Source organism: Oncorhynchus gorbuscha, linkage group LG02 (assembly GCF_021184085.1).
Source record: "Oncorhynchus gorbuscha isolate QuinsamMale2020 ecotype Even-year linkage group LG02, OgorEven_v1.0, whole genome shotgun sequence".
Lineage (NCBI taxonomy): Eukaryota > Metazoa > Chordata > Actinopteri > Salmoniformes > Salmonidae > Oncorhynchus > Oncorhynchus gorbuscha.
The window spans coordinates 50,313,656-50,333,923 of record NC_060174.1 but is presented as its reverse complement, the minus strand read 5'-3'; the positions used below and the strand labels follow the sequence as shown (position 1 = coordinate 50,333,923).

Genomic DNA, 20,268 nt, shown 5'->3' with positions numbered 1-20,268 from the left:
ACCTATGACGAAACTTACTGACCTCTACATGCTTTGTAAGTAGGAAAACCTGCAAAATTGGCAGTGTATCAAATACTTGTTCTCCCAACTGTATGTTAGAATCACTTTTGGCAGCGATTACAGCTGCAAGTCTTCCTGAGTAAATCTCTAAGAGCTTTCCGAACCTGGATTGTGAAACATTTGCCCACTTTTCGGAATTGTTCAAGCTCTGTCAAATTGGTTGTTGATCATTCCTAGACAACCATTTTCAGGTCTTGCCATAGACTTTCAAGCAGATTTAAGTCAAAACTGTAACTTGGCCGCTAAGGAACATTCACTGTCATCTTGGTAAGCAACTTGAATGTAGATTTGGCCTTGTGTTTTAGGTTATTGTCTTGCTGAAAGGTTAATTCATCTCCCAGTGTTTGGTGGAAAGCACTGAACCAGGTTTAAAGATAGGATTTTGCCTGAGCTTAGCTCCATCCCGTTTATTTCTATCCTGAAAAACTCCCCAGTCTTTAACGATTACAAGCATACCCATAAATGTCACGCCCTGATCTGTTTCACCTGTCTTTATGATGGTCTCCACCCCCTCCAGGTGTCGCTTATTTTCCCTGGTGTATTTGTCCCTGTGTTTCCTGTCTCTCTGTGCCAGTTCGTCTTGTCAAGTCAATCAGTGTGTTTTTTCCCGTGCTCCTGCTTTTTCTTATCTCTCTTTTCCTAGTCCTCGCGGTTTTGACCCTTGCTTCCCCTGACTCTGAACCCTTCTGCCTGACCATACTGCCTGCCCTTACCTCAAGCCTGCCTGCCACTCTGTACCTCCTGGACTCTGACAGTGTTATGATCTTTTGTCTGTCCACGACCCTTCTCTTGACTGCCCCTTGGATACTCAAACCATCTGCATCTGGGTCTCGCCCTGTGCCCTTATAATAACATGATGCAGCCACCACTATGCTTGAAAATATGGAGAGTGGTACAGTAATGTGTTTTAATGGGTTTGCCAACATAACACTTTGTATTCAGGACCAATAGTACATTTCTTTGCATTTTAAATATTCGTATTTTGAACAGGCTTCCTTCTTTTCACTCTGTCAGTTAGTTTTGTGGAGTAACTACAATGTTGTTGATCCATCCTCAGTTTTCTCCTATCACCGCCATTAATCTATGTAACTGTTTTAAAGTCACCATTGGCCTCATGGTGAAGTCCCTGAGCGGTTTCCTTTCTCTCCGGCAACTGAGTTAAGAAATATGTCTGTATCTTTATGTAATGTCAGGAGAGTGATGGGTGTGGAGTCAGGTGCAGAGAGCAGAAGTTTCACGGGGGAAAAACGCTTTAATGTCCACAGTAAACAGAAACAGGTACAAAAATGGGTGAAGCCAAAACACATCCGCAACACAACCAAAAGACCACTGTTACATAAACCGGACGGCGAAAACCCAAAATGAACAATACACCTCCAACGTACAATGACAACAAGCCCGCACAAACACAAGCGGGCTAAACAAACTTAAACCCCAAAACTCCAACAAGGAACAGGTGAAAACAATTAGACCAAAACAAACGAAAAGGAAAAAGGGATCGGTGGCAGCTAGTAGACCGGCGACGACGACCGCCAAGCGCCACCCGAACAGGAAGGGGAGCCACCTTCGGTGATATTCGTGACACTTTGTAGTGACTAAATCCAAAGTGTAATAACTTCACCATGCTCAAAGGGATATTCAGTGTCTGCTTTTTACTTTATTTTTTACCCATCTACCAACAGGTGCCATTGTGAGGCATTGGAAAACTTCCCTGGTCTTTGTGGTTGAGTCTGTGTTTAAAAAAGATCAGAGATGAGGTGGTAATTCAATAATCATGTTAAACACTATTGCACACAGAGTGAGTTCCTACAACATATTTTTACTCCTGAACTTATTTAGGCTTGCCATAAAAGGGGTTGAATACTTATTGACTTAAGACACTTTGAAAAACATAATTCCACTTTGACATTGTGCATAGACCATTTACAAAAAAATGTTGCTGTAAACAATTTTAAATTCAGTCTAACACAACAAAATGTGGAAAACGTCAAGGAGTGTGCAGGTGCAGCGAATTGCTTATGTTTTTAGCTCCAACGGTGCATTAATACCTAAATATCAGTGGCAATTTTAGCATGTAAATCTTGGTGGGGCAAAAAATGGGATGCATGTCAGCAAAGCCACTACACAACACTACACTAAACAATCCATTAATTGCACTATAATGGTGACAAACAGTGACCACAAACTGCTAGGGCCTACATGAAGCTGTCCCAACAGCAGTTCCAACACCTGACTAATGCTACACCTGGCTATCAGCGGAGCCTTGTCTGGCAGCGGAACAGTTCATTCAGCCTCATTTACTGCCTTTAAAAAAAGCATAGCTGATATGTGCTGACTTGCTTAAAAAATGTAGTTTCTAATGACAAATTGAGATGTACAAACGATGGCATAAGGGGACGACGAGTGGATAAGAGGCAAACCATAATTTCGATTAAGACCGTAATGAGCGAGCTAGAATGGATGTAGTCAATAATTATTTGTTCAGTACTTTTGAAATGTACAGCGACAGAATTCAGAACGTGGGCCGTTCTTACAGTATTCTCCCTGCACACCAAGTCAGAACTGTATGATAAATAAAGTGGGCATATAAGCAGATAATGAAAGCTCTTACAATATTTAATGATTACATTTCTCTAAAAACAGACTATAGGCTACATGTGCTCCACCAAGTTAGAATAGTAGGCGAAATTAGGAGGGGTAAATTGACCAAATTATCATGGTGCAGCACATGGGTTTCTAATATCTTACTACACAACATACACTTAGTATTGCTTTCTTAGGTACAGTATACATGTAACGAGTGCACTGAGAGTCAGGAATTGAGTTCAGGGAGTGAGTGTTTTAATAAATAAATTAAACAATAAACACGTAACACAAACAACGCACAGACGTGAAAACAGAGTCAATAACACCTGAGGAAAGAACCAAGGGAGTGACAGATATAGGGAAGATAATCAAGGAGGTGATGGAGTCCCGGTGAGTGTCATGAGGCGCAGGTGCGCAAGACGATGGTGACAGGTGTGTGGGACAATCAGCAGCCTGATGACCTAGAGGCCGGAGAGGGAGTATACGTGACAATACATATCTCCCTGGCATATTACATCATTTATGCAGCAGCATACAAGACATGTTTGGACTCACCTTGTTGTGCTGTGCTGACTTGAACAGCAAGGTGGCGAGGCGGTCCTTTGTGGGAAAGTTTTGTCATCAAATCTTTCATTCTTTCATTCTCTTTATGGAGCTTTCAAGACAACTGAGAACTCTGAAAAAAATAAGGTTTAATCATCAGAGTCCGGAATATAAACATAATGAACAAAAAAATAAACGCAACATGTAAAGTGTTGGTCCCATGTTTCAAGAGCTGAAATTAGAGATCCCAGAAAGCTTCCATATGCACAAAAAGCTTATTTCTCTAAAATGTTGTGCGCAAATTTGTTTACATCACTGTTAGTGAGCATTTCTCCTTTACCAAGATAACCCATCCACCTGATAGGTGTGGTATTTTAAGAAGCTGTTTTAACAGCATGATCATTACATAGGGGCACCTTGAGCTAGGGACAATAAAATAACACAACACAATGCCACAGATGTCAGAAGTTTTGAGGGAGTGTGTAATTGACATGCTGACTGTAGGAATGTCCACCAGTGCTTCTGCCAGAGAATTGAATTGAATCATAAATCGCCACTGATATTTTAGAGAATTTGGCAGTACACCCAACTGGCATCACAACCGCAGACCACGTGTAACCACACCAGCCCAGGACCTCCATGTAACTTATACGCAGGGAGTCAGGAAACAGGTGCAGTAGGTGAGTTTAATCATCATCATCATCATCATCATCATCATCATCATCATGATGATGAAGCTAATACAAGACAGGAGATGCGTACTTAACGTAACCAAAACCAATACTGCCTGATTACTGAGGCTTACTGGGGGATATATGAAGGGAGAGTAATCAGGGTGGTGATGAAGTCCAGGTGTGCTTAACGATGGGGAGCAGGTGTGCCCATATGATGGCTGCCAAGCGTAATGTGGGTTAGTAGACTGACGACGTCGAGCGCCGGAGTGGGGGAGCGGGTGCAGACTTGACACTCCACAGCTGGCTTCTTCACTTGTGGGATCGTCTGAAACCAGCCACCCAGACATCTGATACATTTCACCTGCTCTTTCCACATTTAAATGCCTTTGAACGGCGTATGGTAGAAAGTGCCAGGCGCACTGGTTTGTGTCAAGAACTGTAACGCTGCTGGGTATGGTCAAAGGATTGTAGGCCAGCATCCCTGACGAATTGAGGCTGTTCTGAGGTCAAAAAAAGGGAGGTGCAACTCAATATTAGGAATGTGATCCTAAGGTTTGGTATACTCAGTGAATAAATTCAGCAAAAAAAGAAACATCCTCTCACTGTCAACTGCGTTTATTTTCAGCAAACTTAACGTGTGTAAATATTTGTATGAACATAACAAGATTCAACAACTGAGACATAAATTGAACAAGTTCCACAGACACGTGACTAACATAAATTGAATAATTTGTCCCTGAACAAAGGGGCAGTCACAATCAAAAGCAACAGTCAGTATCTGGTGCAGCATGCCTAAGGCACGTTCACGCAGATGAGCAGGGACCCTGGACATCTTTCTTTTGGAGTTTTTCAGAGTCAGTAGAAAGGCCTCTTTAGTGTGTTAAATTTTCATAACTGTGACCTTAATTACCTTCCTTTTGTAAGCTGTTAGTGTCTTAACGACCGCTCCACAGGTGCATGTTCATTAATTGTTAAAGGTTAATTGAACAAGCATGGGAAACAGTGTTTAAACCCTTTACAATGAAGATCTGTGAAGTTCTTTAGATTTTTACGAATTATCTTTGAAAGACAGGGTCCTGAAAAAGGGACGTTTCTTTTTTTTCTGAGTTTATTCTCCAAACACCGGCTTCGAGGGCATTATCACTTTTATACAAAGGGTTACCAACATATTCAAATACTGATTGACATAGTTTCATTAAAAACATTATTTAGATTACTATATTCATACTATTTCATCCTTGCACAAATCTAAGGTTGCTAGAGACGCGACCCAGTCATTGTCTTTTTGTTCTGTATCTATGGATTTGACCCAGTCGTTCAGTCCTTTTGTTATGTATCTATGGACGCGACCCAGTCGTTCAGTCCTTTTGTTATGTATCTATGGACGCGACCCAGTCGTTCAGTCCTTTTGTTATGTATCTATGGACGCGACCCAGTCGTTCAGTCCTTTTGTTATGTATCTATGGACGCGACCCAGTCGTTCAGTCCTTTTGTTATGTATCTATGGACGGACGACCCAGTCCCAGTCCTTTTGTTATGTATCTATGGACAGTCCTTTTGTTATGTATCTATGGACGCGACCCAGTCGTTCAGTCCTTTTGTTATGTATCTATGGACGCGACCCAGTCGTTCAGTCCTTTTGTTATGTATCTATGGACGCGACCCAGTCCTTTTGTTCAGTCCTTTTGTTATGTATCTATGGATGCGTCCTTTGTTATGTATCTATGGACCCAGTCGTTCAGTCCTTTTGTTATGTATCTATGGACGCGACCCAGTCGTTCAGTCCTTTTGTTCTGTATCTATGGATTTGACCCAGTCATTCAGTCCTTTTGTTATGTATCTATGGATGCGACCCAGTCGTTCAGTCCTTTTGTTATGTATCTATGGATGCGACCCAGTTGTTCAGTCCTTTTGTTATGTATCTATGGACGCGACCCAGTCGTTCAGTCCTTTTGTTCTGTATCTATGGATGCGACCCAGTCGTTCAGTCCTTTTGTTATGTATCTATGGATGCGACCCAGTCGTTCAGTCCTTTTGTTCTGTATCTATGGATGCGACCCAGTCATTCAGTCCTTTTGTTCTGTATCTATGGATGCGACCCAGTCGTTCAGTCCTTTTGTCCTGTATCTATGGATGCGACCCAGTCGTTCAGTTCTTTTGTTCTGTATCTATGGATGCGACCCAGTCGTTCAGTCCTTTTGTCCTGTATCTATGGATGCGACCCAGTCGTTCAGTTCTTTTGTCCTGTATCTATGGATGCGACCCAGTCGTTCAGTTCTTTTGTTCTGCATCTATGGATTTGACCCAGTCATTCAGTCCTTTTGTTATGTATCTATGGACGCGCCCCAGTTGTTCGTTCTCAATGTTAAATCGCGATAATGGCTGACCAAGTTCTTATCCCTTGCTAGCCAGCCAACTACGACTAATTTACAGTCACGTCAAAAATTGCAGCCAGAATAACAGAGAAGTAGCTGCATTTGTTTAAGTTGTTTTCTAGTGACAATTATTTGGATAAATTCATTTCAATGAGCTAATTAGGCAAGATTTCGCCTGGCATAGAAAATGTGCTCACTCGTCAGGACCCTGTTGTTCAGAGGATCTAGTTAACAACACAGCTACAGTAACACAATCACTTCAAACTGAAGCTGGAAAGACTGCAAATTAGCTGCGTTTCATCAATGCGTCACATTTTTTAAATATATATATTTTTTGTATGTATCCAAAAAATGATGCCAGCTGATTCATGATTTCGACTCACTGAGAAATCATGCCTGTCTGTCTAGTCCCGACTCTCGAACACGTTCATTACTATGGGACAGCAGGAGATCGAATTTCCATATTGAGACAACGTTGCAAACGTCGGAGAGACAGATGAGGTTTATACAAATCTCAGCTGTTGAAAATGAAATGTTAGTCTAAAGGAAATGTGAGATAATGTCTAGAATCTAGATGCTTTTTATAGTGGAGATCAAGTTTATAAATTGTCTGGCTGTGCTAATGTAACAGTATAATTTTAAACCGTCCCCTCGCCCATACCCGGGCGCGAACCTGCATACATCAACAACAGTCACCCACGAAGCATCGTTACCCATCGCTCCACAAAAGCCGCGGCCCTTGCAGAGCAAGGGGAACTACTACTTCAAGGTCTCAGAGCAAGTGACGTAACCGATTGAAACGCTATTTAGCGCGCACCGCTAACTAAGCTAGCCGGTTCACATCCGTTACACTAATGAGACAGTGGATTGCTCAAATGGAACAGATTAAATACGTTTTTTAACGTCATAGATTTAACCGATGGTAACTTGTGGAATAGGCACTGGAATGCGGTGTTAACCAATCAGCATTCATGATTCGACCCACCCGGTGTATATTTTTAGATAAACCCTGGGTTGAATTGAAATAATACCTGTTAATGACTTCACAAATGCTATATAAGCCTAAATAGTATCATTAATGATATACTGTATGACTTACATTTCAATTGCTCTGTTAAACCTACCCTTTGGAATGACTTTGATAGCAACAGTGAATCTATATGCTTATTAAGTGGAGATCTTTCAATAATCATTCTCACGTTAACACATTGGTAGTAGTCAGTGACAAATGTCAAAGCTAACTAGGGCTAGGCTTGGTTTAAACCCTGGATGGGAGACCAAAGGGATAGCTGTAGCTGGATCAACTCTCCAGTAGGAGGTGCTGCCCAACCTATAGTTTTTTTCTGCTAGTGGATATAACATTGAAAATCTCACGTTGTTTCAAAGGTGCAAATTCAACATATTTTATACAAGGTTTGACTAGGTTGAAAATTGGTTACCATGACTGGTTACCATGACATAATCCTGTGGTTGAACGTTCACCCTCAAAACAACACTTGATGACCTTTTTCAAACCAGTTTGTGCCCAGTGAGTCATGGCTTCACAGAATTGAATCATGCCAGCCCTCCACACAAACACATATTACCATTGGCCTTGAGCCTCAAAATACAAGGCAGTTGCAACATTGGCAAGGTATCTGTATGAGTGAGAACACCAATCTGCCTAAAGACGATGGCACCCATGATTTTAGGGCTATCGGAAGGCATAAGTTCGTAAGTCAAATGCTGCCATATTTTGTTGACATGCATGTCACGACATAATTGATGGTGAAAAGGTAATAGACGACGGAATGGATTGGCGAGTGGTAGAGAAAGAAAGAGAGAGAGAGAGAAGCTCAGAATAAGGGCTACAACACTCCAGGGTCAACAGATCCCACGAAAGACCCTATCTCCAGCAGGAGTAGGTCCTTTGTGGGATAGGGGCCCTAAACTAACCCTGTCTCTCCTGACCTCCCGTCTCATCCCTTCCCCCTGTGGAACACTCTACCCCCTCCCTAACATCCTGTGCTAGTCTGGGGATAGTGGAGGGGAGGAGGAGAAGGATGAGGAGCGGGTTGAGCTCTCGCTCTCTGAGCAGGACATCTCCTCCACCCTTCTTCCACATCCTCCTGTCAGCCTCCACCCACAAGTACTTTCAACCTTCACATGTCGTTGACACACGAAGCCCTAACCTGTCCTGGACCTTCACTCATTGACACAGCAACAAATGTTGTTAGAAAGCCCACAGTTGTTGAGTTTTTTGTATCTAATATGAAGAGAACTTATAAGTGAACAGTTAGTTTGTTGCCAATGCTAAATGAATATAGGAGAAACACTGACACTGCTCTATCTGAACTAAACAACAACAACCCACAGACACCCAGCACTGCGCAAGGTGAGCTGTGTCTCATCTGCTTTTACACTCTTTAAAAATACAAATAAAACTGAGGCTGTCACTCCACTACAAAAATCTCCACAAACCAACCACACAATAAAAACAGCATACAAAGAGACCCTCTGGGTATTGTACACAAAGACAGCTTCTAGAACTATGGTCGGCCGTCATTTCAAACTGAAAATCTTTACCATTACCATCTCACTCACATTCTGGACCCGCATTGCATTTTCTGTCTATCTGTCTCTGATTTTGTCATCTAAATGTGTGTCCTCTCCTCCCGTTTCTGGTATGTCCTGTTTGGGTCCTTAAAGTTCCCTTATGGTTTCATGCTCATCCCTGTGTCTCATCTCTGCGTCCAGCCAGACACCACATCACCCCCCTGGCATGTGTGCAGCTCGGTTTAGTCCAGTGTTCCCAACCTGGTCCTCAAGTACCCCCAACATTATACATTTTAGTTTTTGCCCTGCACAAACATGTTGAAAAACATAATTCCACTTTGACATTATGGGGTATTGTGTGTAGGCCAGTGACAACAACAAAAAACTCAATTTAATTCATTTGATATTCAATCTGTAACTCAACAAAATGTGGAACAAGTCAAGGGGTGTGAATCAGGGCATAAAATGTACTTTTTGGTACACGATCCACTGCTAGTTAGGAGACAGCGGAGGGGAGGAGGAGGAGGGGGAGAGCTCTCTCTCTCGCTCTCTCTCTCTGAGTAGGACATCTCTTCCTTCCTTCTTCCACATCCTCCCGTCAGCCTCAACCCACCGTACCTTCAACCTTCACATGTAATTGACAGATGAAGGACTGACCTGTCCTGGACCTTCAATTGTTGACACAGTAACAACTGTTGTTAGAAAGCCCACAGTTGTTGAGTGTTTTTGTATATCATTTCAAGAAAACGTATAAGCGAACAGTTAGTCTGTGAGAGTTTATTGCCACTGCTACAGTAAATGAATATAGGGGAAACACTGATACTGCTCTTAAATATCTGAACTAAACAGCAGCAACAACCCACAGACACCCTGTGCTGCGGTGGTGACTTCTGCATTGATATTGTCTTCTAGCCTGGCTGACGCGACCTCTCATTGTTTGGATTTGAAAATCCAACCATTGTAATGGAAGGGGTCAGCGCTCAGGGACTGTGTGTGGGTTGAGTGTGAAAGACACAGAGGAGAGCCAACCAGTAAAAGCACAGCCCCCTTCGTTATCAACGTTGGGTGCCAACAATATCAAAAGAGCCATTTCAGACTCTGAAGTCAGGGGGACTTCAAGAATTAGGTGTTAGCCAGACTAACTGTCCTCTGCTTTACAAACGGAAATCATCTGCTTTTGTCACCATTTTTCTTTTAAAGAAACTGAGGCTGTCACTCCACTACAACAACCTCCACAAACCAACCACACAACAAAAACAGCATACAATGAGACCTTCTGGCTGTTGTACACAAAGAAGACAGCTTCTATTGGTTCGGAGAACTATGGTTGGTCATAATTTCAAACTGAAAATCTTTACCGTTACCATCTCACTCACACTCTGGACCTGCATTGCATTGCCCGTCTATTAGTTTGTCTGTGATTTTGTTTCCACATTTTGTTACGTTACAGCCTCATTCTATAATGGATTAAATAATAACACAATACACCATGATGACAAGCAAAAACTGGTTTTTAGAAATGTTTTCCAAAAAAATGGAAATATCACATTTACATAAGTATTCAGACCCTTTACTCAGTACTTTGTTGAAGCACCTTTGGCAGCGATTACAGCCTTGAGTCTTCTTGGGTATGACGCTACAATCTTGGCACACCTGTATTTGGGTAGTTTCTCCCATTCTTCTCTGTAGATCCTCTCAAGCTTTGTCAGTTTGGATGGGGGTGGTTAGTGCACAGCTATTTTTAGGTCTCTCCAGAGATGTTCGATCGGGTTCAAGTCCGGGTTCTGGCTGGGCCACTCAAGGACAATTAGAGATTTGTTCCGAAGCCACTCATGTGTTGTCTTGAGGTCCTGAGCCCTCTGCAGCAGGTTTTCATCAAGGATCTCTTTTTGTACTTCGTTCCGTTCATCTTTCCCTCAATCCTGAATAGTTTCCCAATTCCTGCAGCTGAAAAACATACCCACAGCATAAGGATGGGGCCAGGTTTCCTCCAGATGTGATGTCTGGCATTCAGACCAAAGAGTTCAATCTTGGTTTCATCAGACCAGAGAATCTTGTTTCTCATGGTCTGAGTCTTTAGGTGTCTTCTTTTGGCAAACACCAAGCAGGCTGTCATGTGCCTTTTACTGTGGAGTGGTTTCCATCTGACCACTCTACCAAAAAGGCCTGATAGGTGTAGTGCTGCAGAGATGGTTGTCCTTCTGGAAGGTTCTCCCATCTCCACGGAGGAATTCTGGAGCTCTGTCAGTGTGACCATTGGGTCACTTCCCTGACCAAGGCCCTTCTCCACCGATTGCTTAGATTGTCTAAACTTCTTCCATTTAAGAATGATTGAGGCCACTGTATTCTTGGGGACCTTCAATGCTGCAGACATTTTTTAGTACCCTTCCCCAGACCTGTGCCTCGACACAATCCTGTCTCTACGGACAATTACTTCGACCTCATGGTTTGTTTTTTTCCCTGACATGCACTGTCAACTGTGGGACCTTATATAGACAGGTGTGTGCCTTTCCAAATCATGCCCAATCAATTGAATTTACCACAGGTGGACTCCAATCAAGGTGTAGAAACATCTCAACGATGATCAATGGAAACAGGATGCACCTGAGCTCAATTTCAAGACTGAATATCTATGTAAATAATGTATTTCTGTTTTTTTATTTGTTAGAAATTTGCCAAGTTAAAAAAAAATATTTTTTTTGCTTTGTCATTACCTGGTATTGTGTGTAGAAAAAAAACATTGAATCCATTTTAGGATAAGGCTGTAATGTAACAAAATGTGGAAAAAGTCAAGGGGTCTGAATACTTTGTGAATGCACTGTAAATGTGTGTCCTCTCCTCCCCTTTCCAGTATGTCCTGGTTGGGTCCCTAAAGTCCCCTTATGGTTTCTTGCTCATCCCTGTGTCTCATCTCTTTGTCCAGACCGACACCACAACACTACCCTGGCAGGTATTCAGCTCAGTTTAGTCCAGTGTTTCCCAACCCTGGTCCTCCAGCACCCCCCAACAGAACACATTTTCATTGTAGCCCTAGACAAACGCACCTCATTCAACCTATTTGAGGGCTTGATGATTAGTTGACAAGCTGAATCAGGTGTGCTTGTCCAGGGTGCCAATAAAAATGTGTACCGTTGGGGGTACTCGAGGGCCAGGGTTGGAAAGCACAGGTTTAGTCGACCACGACGTACTGTTAATGGACAGTGATTTAGGCTGCAGTACAAGTTTTAATAGACGGATGACAGGACAGAAACAGAGAGAATGCTGTATGATAGCATACCTTGCCTCACGATGGTGATGCGTCTGTAAGATCTTCTATCCGCTTAATCAGTGCAACATACTGCAAAGGGAGAAGCCCCCCCCCCCAGAAACAAATCAGACTTACAGACTCAATTCCTTTGTAAAATATATTTTCAAATGATTTCCAAAAGTCAGATAAAGCAACATACCTACTTTTTGAAGTGTGTCTTGATACAGTGGCTAGGGTGAGGTATATGCTGGTCTCTCCAGGTCTTCTCCCTGTTGACCCATTGTGTTCCATCTGGGAGCTGAGAGGTCAGAGAGAGACTGTGGCAGACCCGGTCCCACAGGGCCAGATAAATGGAGGGAGAGGGTGGAGGGTGTTGGTGTACTCCCATGCTTAGCCAGGGAGTTCCCCGGATGCCCCCCTCCTCTCTCTCTCTCTCTCTCTCTCTCTCTCTCTCTCTCTCTCTCTCTCTCTCTCTCTCTCTCTCTCTCTCTCTCTCTCTCTCTCTCTCTCTCTCTCTCTCTCTCTCTCTCTCTCTCTCGCTTTCTCTTTTTCCTACCCCCCTTTCCCTCTATCTTTTGTACCCAGCCTTGCCAGTCTGTTCCTGCCCCTCTAGTGCCAAGGTCTAGAGATAAGGCTGGACAATAGCATGCCGTTCCAGTGCCCAGAATGGTGCAAAATATTTAAAAAATCATTTGGATTAATATGGTGTTCTTAGGCTTTTATACTGGTCAGGGTTGAAGCGTGAGTAAAACTACTACTCGTCTTACCTCGTGCCCTTCACGACACACTCTCTGCACAAAATGGATGGATGGGAAGATTTAGTACCATTTCGTGCAGAGTGAGCTTGTATACTTAACCCCACTAAAAACAAGCCTGCTGCTAATTGGTGAAGAGGAAGTTCCACCCTCTACAGGAAGATATGCTGTGTAACCCTGGTCTGTCTACATAGACCCCAGAGCTCTGGTCTCTGGACACATGAACCCCCTGATCTCTAGCCCCAAGCACAGAGAAAAAAAGAGACTCCAGACCGACAGAGAACCCAGACTACACTGTTCAAGTTGTGTCTACAGTTTCCCAACAAGGTCCTCGTGCCCCATGTGTTGCACGTGTTAGGTACCAGCACTGGGCTAGTGAGGGAAGCTTTAATACTCAGTGGACTCGTTAAACAAGGTTTCACCAGGTGTGCTAGTATCATTTTGTTCTATTCACCCAGTGATACCTGGTGATATACACAAAGTGGATGTCCCTAAGGATTGGGATGGGAAACAATGGAACCACCATCCACATACAATGTTATGGCAGTCCAATAAGAAAACTGTCTGCAGCCGCCTAATTACATACGTGTTTCAGGCCAAACAGGGCCCTGTGGTTGGACAAACCGTCTCTTATCACTCCATGTTATTTCAACGAGTCCTCCTGAACTTATGGAAAAGACAACTCATCATGTACCTTGCATTAACCTTGACCTACCCCCCCACACACATACACACACACACTCACACACTTGCTTTAATGGGAGAGTCATAGAGCATTTCCTACTTTCAGTCTTTCAGTCCGGTCCAGGCAGGGTTTGGCTGCTAACGCTAGCAGCTCAGGAAGTCTCCAGTTCCTCTGCAATTTGCCATTTCCTGGTTCAATCAGAGCCTGGCGACCTTGAGCACATGCCCACACCCTGACCTGCGACCCCTTAGAAGGGTTGGAGAGAGACGGATGAGCCAAACAAATTGTGCCTTAGTTCTAATGATATTTTGTGTACATTGTGAAGTACTTAACATGTTGTCACTGCTGAGGAGCCGTTGAGGTGTACAGCATTATTAGAGATCTGGGAATATAATTTAATTACTTGTCGATAAAACATTCCAGGCATTCTCTGGTGGTAGAAGGAAGAGCGATGGGACTAGGAAAGAGGAGGTGACGTAGCTCCTCTGACCATCTAGAGTGCTGACTGAGTCTTAAGCACACCTTATATCCTGGTATCCTGGTCAGGAAACAAGCTGACACTAACTCCTTTCACAGCCTTTCTCCTCCAGCCTTTTATAATCAGGCAGAGTTGCCCTATCATGTCTAGGGGTCCTGATAACATCTTTGCTAGTCTGCAGGACATCCCTGGGTCCATCCCAACAGGCCAAAGTGGCTTCCACATTGTCACCTTGTGCAGATGAAGGAAAAGAGGGGGACGAGGGGAAGGAATTCAGTTTAAATAATTGATGGGCCCATCATATCAGTAGGACCTGGTCTCTCATTTCAGCGATAAGGGTCAAAAATCTAAGTTTGAGGTTCAGTTCAAGGGGCTCTTAGCATGCAAAGACAGAGAGGTGAACCACAGACAATTTATTGGAAAGAAATGTTATTGCATGCAACAATAATCAGGAAGACAATAGTTATACTGTAACTCGGTAAACATTCTCTCTACTCTACTCTCAGATTGATAACATCTCTAATGTTATAACCTGTTATAAGGCGTTACACCAACTTAGGGCCGTACAGGAAAATGGGCCTGCCCAGCTTTAGTGTTTGCTCAAAAGTCATCCCTGACTGGACACAGAGTTACAAGGACATTTATGGACATCACTCGTCCAACTATTCAGGAAACTCATCACCCTCTGAGGTAGGGAAGGAATGTAATTGGCAAACTCCCTTTACAGTAAATGGGCAACAACCGCTCCTCCCAACATTCAGGTATTACACAATACCACCCCAACGACAGCTTTCGTGGAATACAACTGCAGTGACAGAAATTACCACAAGGTGTCCCATTTTTACAATGTACAGTAAAAATGTGTCCGTTATTTGTTCATAGCAATTTGAGAGGACATCCAGAGAAACTGTGAGGTTTATGTGTGGTGGGTGGCATTAGCTGCTGTAACATCACTTGACCATGAAACAGACGAAGACTAGCTTCTGAAGCCACCAACAGGCTGTTGCTCTGTCCTCATTAATGTTCCAGAAAAATGACCACAAGACAGCGTTTTTTTCCTCTTTCCGTCTAATATCTACTTCCCATGCTCTTAGGTTTAGATTTGACTTAGGACTGTTTCACGAGCTTGCTTGGAGGGAGCTTCACACATAAAGCCTCTTGTCAAACATTTTACCTGACACTCAGCCTTCTATAGTGTGAAGTCAAGGAGGAAACTGCATCAACAACTGGAATGAATGATATGTATAGCCATGGGAGCATGGTGCATTAAGGGTGTTGCTTTGCTAGTGCACTACTTGCCCCGTTGATATACTGGACCTTGGTAAGAACTACCCTAGGTGCTGAAGAGTATGCAATCTCACCTCCAAGTAGCTCTGCCTCTATCAGTATTAGAGATGTCTCTCGCCATCCACTTCTTTGAGAAAAAAGGCCTGCAATAAGAGTGGAGGGTTTTAATACACCACAAGATGGCAGTAATCTGCATGACACAGTAGCCCACAATTACACATAGTGATATTTTGGTAATAACAACACAACGTGTGCTCGTCCCCCCTACGTCATGACGCGTAGTGGTACGAATGTCGCTCTAATTCTAGCCAGCCATGACATCGCGAAGTAACCAAACGAGGATACGTCAAAAACTAGTTTTACAACTGCAAGGTGCTCTTTGAAGAAGATTTCTGGTTATGGATATTGTGTTTTTTTATTGTAGTTATGTTGACCTTTCTGCTTGGAATGCCCGTCTCTTTGTATTTGTGAAGAAGATGGCGTGCTTCTGTGGGTGTACTGTGTTGATCTCAGTCTTGCGGAGTTGCCCTCAAATCTGAGTGTACTTACTGCCTACCTGTAAATGTTATTTATATTCATTATAGAACTTGTTTGGGTGCTGGCAACTGTTGCGAGTGTACATGTACTGTGTTATGGAAGCCCTCCATACAAGTTGGCACTTGTCTTTTCAGCAAGGGATAAAACACTGAATAAAAAAAAGCAAAAACAAACGTTATACAGTACATTTACAATTTTGTATTCCTTATCCTCAACCTTATTTCTTCAGTTTACCCCATTTGCCAATATGCCTCTCTCTCAATTCAATGGGCTTTATTGGCATGGGAAACATATGTTTACAATGCCAAAGCCAGTGTCGACCAGTCATTCAGGGCAGGTGGGGAAGAGCCATATTTTTAGCAAAAAAATAAATACATGAAAAATGATTTTTTTTTGGGGGGGGGGGACTTGCCTGTTTTGCATGTTATTTTTGTATTAATATGTGTCACATATCAGTTTGCAAACCATATATATGTATATATCATTGAGTTAATAAAGCCGCATACAAACATGGTCTTCTTGAGTAAGACAGCTCCAAAATGCAGGTGTTTCAGCCTAGCTCAGTGCTTTCTGTGGTGGTGGGACAAGGCAGCAGAAAATATGGAGCATTGCGCAGTTATTGGCTCAGTGTTCTGTCAATCATGGGGACACTATGTCACCCACCGCCAAGTATAAGGGTAGACATCGAAAATTCTAGCCCCCTGGGTGCTGCTGTAGAGTTACATTAGATGTGCCCATCCAAGAAGGCTCAAGGTCATTGGCCACAGATAAAATGACATCAAATCATGTTATATGTACAGAAGCATTGATTGGATGAATCATATCAACATCATACTTTTAAAATTGTGGCTAGCAGATATCATCATGAATCAAGTAGACAATCTACTGGCAAATCCTTTATAATCCTTGTCATATGAAGAGAAATTATAGATAAAACATATCCGTGCTCATCGGCCATTGGACATAAACATTACACAACAAGTTGGAAATCGTAAATTCAACAATGAGTGGTTTGGAAGGAATCAGTGACAGTGGCTGTGTGGTACCAAATCTGGGATGAAGGGGCTCTTTTCCAAGTTTAAAATGATAAACATTCAACATTGGCCATGCTGTCAATGAAGCATGATTTGTGCTGCGCTCAAAACAACTGTTAATTCGTAACTGTGAAAACCTGACTTCAGTGAGTTCAAGACAACTGGGAATTCCGGGAAAAATTGCTCTGACTGGGAAATACGTTTTGGACGGTTATGCTATGACATGAAGATCAATGACGTCATCATGATTCAACTTTGTTTTTTCAGAGTTCCCAATTGTCTTGAAAGCACCATAAATTCAGAGAATGCAAGACTTTGAAGATAACATTTGCCCACGAAGGACCGCCGTGCCACCTTTCTGTTCAAGTGAGCACAGCACAATAAGGTGAGTCCAAAAATGTATTGTATGCTGCTGCATAAATGATGTAATATACCAGGGAGGTATGTATACCGTAGCTAAGAAAGTAATACTAAGTGTATGTTGTGTAGTAAGCTATTAGCCTCCCATGTGCCTCACACTAATATTTTGGTCTATTTACCCCTCTTAATTTTGCCTACTGTTCTGACTTAGTGGTGCACATATAGCCTATAACCTGTTTTAGAGAAATGTAATCATCAAATTTTGTAAGAGCTTTCGTTGTCTACTTATATGCTCCCATTATTTATCCTACAGTTCTGACTTGGTGTACAGGGAGAACACTGTACGAACGGCCCATGTTCTGAATTCTGTCTCTGTACATTTCATAAGTACGTCTGTCCTAGCTCTCTCATTAATGTCTTAATTTAAATTACGGTTTGCCTCTTATCCACTTGTCTCCTTATGTCATAGTTGGTACATCTCAATTGTCATTAGAAACCACATTTGATTAAGGAAGTCAGACTTATCAACTATGTTTTTTTAAAGGCAGTAAATTCACTGCCAGACAAGGCTCCGCTGATAGTCAGGTGTAGCAGTGGTAAGATGTTGGGACATCTTTATCTAGGCCCTAACAGTTTGTGGGCACCGTTTGAGTGCAATTAATGTATTGTTTAGTGTTGTGTTGTGTAGTGGCTTTGCTGGCATGCATCTCTGTAACGTGTGTGCTGAGTGTCAGGAAGCAAGTTCAGGGAGTGAGTGTTTTAATAAATAAGCGCAACTAAATACAAAACAAGAAACACAAACAACACACAGACATGACACTGGAACAGAAACAATGATGCCCGGGGAAGGACCCGAAGGGAGTGGCCTATAAAGGGCAGGTAATCAAGGAGGTGATGGAGTCCAGGTGAGTGTCATTATGCGCTGATGCGCATAACATTGGTGACAGGTGTGCGCCATAACGAGCAGCCTGGTGACCTAGAGGCCGGAGAGGGAGCACACTTGACAATCCCACTTTTTTTGCCCCACCAAGATTTACATGCTAAAATCACCTCTGGCCAAAGCAAATGGAATTAGACAATAAACAAAATAAATAATCAGTAAACATTACGCACAGAAGTTTTTAAAGAATATAGACATTTCAAATGTTATTATTGGCTATGTATCGTGTTGTAATAATGTGCAAATAGTTGAAGTATGAAAGGGAAAATAAATAAACAGATAAATATAAATTGAATCCAATTTTATTGGTCACATACACATGTTTAGCAGATATTATTGCGGTTGTATCGAAATGCTTGTGTTTCTAGTTCCGACAGTGCAGTAAAAATCTAACAATTTCACAACACATCTAAATAAAATAAATGGAATTAAGAATATATAAATATATGGATGAGCAATGTCAGAGCAGCATAAACTAAGATACAGTAGAATAGAATACAGTATATACATATGAGATGTGTAATGCAAGATATGGAAACACTATTAAAGTGACCAGTGTTACATTCATTTAAGTGTTCAGTGATTTCAAGTCTATGTATATAGGCAGCAGCCTCTAATGTGCTAGTGATGGCTATTTAACCGTCTGATGGCCTTGAGATAGAAGCTGTTTTTCAGTCTCTTGGTCCCAGCTTTGATGCAACTGCACTGCCTGGTGCAGTTGCCGTACCAGGCGGTGATACAGCCTGACAGGATGCTCTCAATAAGTTGTATTTACAATGTTGTTTGTGCTCCAACGGTTTCCCGTTTCCCATGGCAAAAGGCCACACATCTTGCTACTGTGATTGCTCACTACTGTATTTTGCCTAGCAGATATGGGAGTTTTTTTGTTGAATTTCTTTTTTTTTTCTCTAATGTGATCATACATTTGGCAGCAAGTTAGGAAGTGTAGCTCAGTTTCCATCTAAATTTCTGGGCAGTGGGCACATAGCCTGTCTTTTCTTGAGAGCCAGGCCTGCCTCTCAATAGCCAGGTCTACCTCTCAATAGCAAGGCTATGCTCAGAGTCTCTACATAGTCAAGGATTTGGGGCCTGTCACAGTGGTCAGTTATTCTGCCAATGTGTACTCTCTGTTGAGGGCCAAATAGCATTCCAATGTGCTCTGTTCTTTTGGGTTGATTCTTTCCAGTGTGTCAAATAGTTATCCTTTTGCTTTATCATCATTTGGTTGGGTCTAAATGTGTTTGTGTCCTGTGGCGTCTGTTTGTGCTTGTGAACAGATCCCCAGAACCAGCTGGCTGAGGGGACACTTCTCCAGGTTCATCTTTCTGTAGGTGAGGGCTCTGTGGTGGAATGTGTGGGCATCGCATCCTTTTAGGTGGTTGTAGAATTTAACAGGTCTTTTCGGGATATTGATAACTAGCAGGTATAGTCCCAATTCTGCTCTGCATGCATTGTTTGGGTTTTGCATTGTACACCAAGCATATTTTTGCAGAATTCTGAATGCAGAGTCTCGATTGGGTGTTAATTCCATGTTGTGAATTCTTGGGTGCTGGGTAGATCCCAGACCTCACAACCATAGAGGGCAATTGGTTCGATAACTGATTTAAGTATTTTTAGCCAAATCCTATTTGGGATGTTGAGCTTTAGAAAGCCCTTCTTGCCTTGTCTCTTTGATCGTTCACAGCCTTGTCGAAGTTACCTGTGGTGTTGATGTTTAGGCCAAGGTAGGAATAATTCTTTGTTTGCTCGAGGAAAACAGTGTCTAGATAGAATTTGTATTTGTTTTCTTGGACCTTTTTTGGAACACCATTATTTCTGTCTTACTGAGATTCACTGTCAGGGCACAAATCTGACAGAATCTGTGCAGAAGATCTAGGTGCTGCTGTAGGCCCTCTCCGGTTGGGGTGTGGCTGAAATAGCCGAATACACTAATTTGAAGGGGTGTCCACATACTTTTGTATATATAGTGTACACTACCGGTCAAAAGTTTTAGAACACCTACTCATTCAAGGGTTTTTCTTTATTTTTAATATTTCCTACATTGTAGAATAATAGTGAAGACATCAAAACTATGAAATAACACATATGGAATCATGTAGTAACCAAATCTAAATATATTTTGTATTTGAGATTCCTCAAATAGCCAGCCTTTGCCTTGATGACAGCTTTGCA

General features: G+C 42.4%; 1 long non-coding RNA gene across 2 annotated transcripts; it reads right to left on the bottom strand.

The window, feature by feature from the left end:
* Window positions 1–3,046: 3,046 nt before the first annotated feature.
* On the bottom strand, window positions 3,047–12,419 carry LOC123993094. Of its 2 annotated transcripts, none has more exons than XR_006831363.1 (4): window positions 12,220–12,419; window positions 12,051–12,110; window positions 3,202–3,322; window positions 3,047–3,107 (listed from the first exon to the last, which is right to left on the bottom strand). It is a non-coding gene; the product is annotated as an uncharacterized LOC123993094 (long non-coding RNA). The 2 variants fall into 2 exon arrangements; XR_006831364.1 differs by having other exon boundaries at window positions 12,224–12,414.
* Between the last annotated feature and the right edge of the window lie 7,849 nt (window positions 12,420–20,268).